Source organism: Balaenoptera ricei, chromosome 10 (assembly GCF_028023285.1).
Source record: "Balaenoptera ricei isolate mBalRic1 chromosome 10, mBalRic1.hap2, whole genome shotgun sequence".
NCBI lineage: Eukaryota > Metazoa > Chordata > Mammalia > Artiodactyla > Balaenopteridae > Balaenoptera > Balaenoptera ricei.
The window spans coordinates 38423227-38424819 of record NC_082648.1 but is presented as its reverse complement, the minus strand read 5'-3'; the positions used below and the strand labels follow the sequence as shown (position 1 = coordinate 38424819).

Genomic DNA, 1593 nt, shown 5'->3' with positions numbered 1-1593 from the left:
CTCTCCTGAAGACCAAGCTCACTTTATCAAATGCATTTTAAGACAGGACAAAACCTACTTCTCCCTTTACTTTGTGTGAAATCCTCTCCCTAGAGCAGACTCGAGAGTCTTAACCAAGTCCATCAAATGTCAACGTTTTTTTTCCAACAAAAGGTTTCACATATTTATTACTAAGCCAAAGCACTAGTGCAGAAACACTGACAACAAAAGAAGAACCAACCATTTCATTTCTCCCATAAAATACATGTGGCTTTTCAGACAGTAATGATGTTCTCACTACTGTGATATGGTAAGATGCAAGTGACCTTGACACAACATAAATGTGTGCCACTTCATATTTGAGCCTCCTTATAGACCCAGCTTGGTTCTTCTCCAATGTCTTCTCTTGGAGTTGTATCTGATTTTATTACCGGTTTTCATTCAAATACACTGGGGAATGGGACGATTCTCCTTTTGTTTCTTGGCCAGGAATTGCTTGATCCTGAAAGTCTTGTGAGAAGACCTGGCAAGGAGCAAACTCAACCACACATAGGATGGCAGAGAAGAGAAGGAGCAAATGTCAACATTTGGCTTCTTATTAACATTTAGCCCCAAACCTAGGGGAACTCTATCATACTCTCCCTTTATTTTGTTTTCTGTTTGTTTGTTTTGTTTTTACTTCCTGATCTAATCCATCAGTAAATCCTCATGGCTTTTTCTCCAAAATCTATCCCCTCTGTCCAACCTTGTCCCCTCCTCTCCCTTGCGACCCCTCGAATTTAAGCTACCAAGGTCTCAGGCTGCCCTTCTCTGGCAGGCGCCATGGCTCTAATGATTCCTTCTCCTTTCACCCTTGGCCCTTTTAATGTCCAGCCTCCACAGAGGGACCAGAGAAATGCTTTTAAAAATGTAAATCTTGTCACTCCCTGTCTCCTGTTTAAAATCTTTCACTGGCTGCCCATTGACATTGAACTAGAACCTGAATCCTTTACCTTGACTGCCAGGCCCTGCCATCAGCCCTCACGGCCCCCACACCTCTCCCTGTGCTGCCTCCACATGCTGTTAGAACGTGCTGAGCCCCTCCCATCTGTGGTAGGCTGAAAAATGCTCCCCCAGAAAATGTATCCATGTCCTAATCCCTGAAATCTGTGAATGTGACCTTACACGGCAAAAAAGGGGATGTAATTTTTTTTGCAGTTGTGATTAAATTAGGTGTCTTGAGCTAGAGAGACTGATTAGTCTGAATTATCTGGTGGGTCCTAAATGCCATCATGATGTCCTTATAAGAGGGAGATTAGTCAGACACACACAGAGGAGAAAATTTGAAGACGCTGGCCTCGAAGATTAGAGTGATTCGGACACAAGCCAAGAAATGCTGGTAGCCACCAGAAGCTGGGAGAGGCAAGGAACAGATTCTCCCCAGCGCCTCCAGAGAAAGCATGGCCCTGCAAACACCTTGTTTTCAGACTTCTGGCCTCTAGAACTGTGAGAGAATAAATTTCTGTTGTTTCAAACCACCAAGTTTGTGTTAGGTTTTTACAACAGCCGTAGAAACTAATACACCATCTTAGGGCTTTTACGGTTCCTTCTGCCTGCAACTTATCCTATGAAACC

General features: G+C 43.6%; 1 pseudogene; it reads right to left on the bottom strand.

Annotated features, from left to right (window-relative positions):
* Positions 1–348: 348 nt before the first annotated feature.
* LOC132373719 (large ribosomal subunit protein eL39-like) lies at positions 349–1108 on the bottom strand (annotated as a pseudogene).
* Positions 1109–1593: the final 485 nt, after the last annotated feature.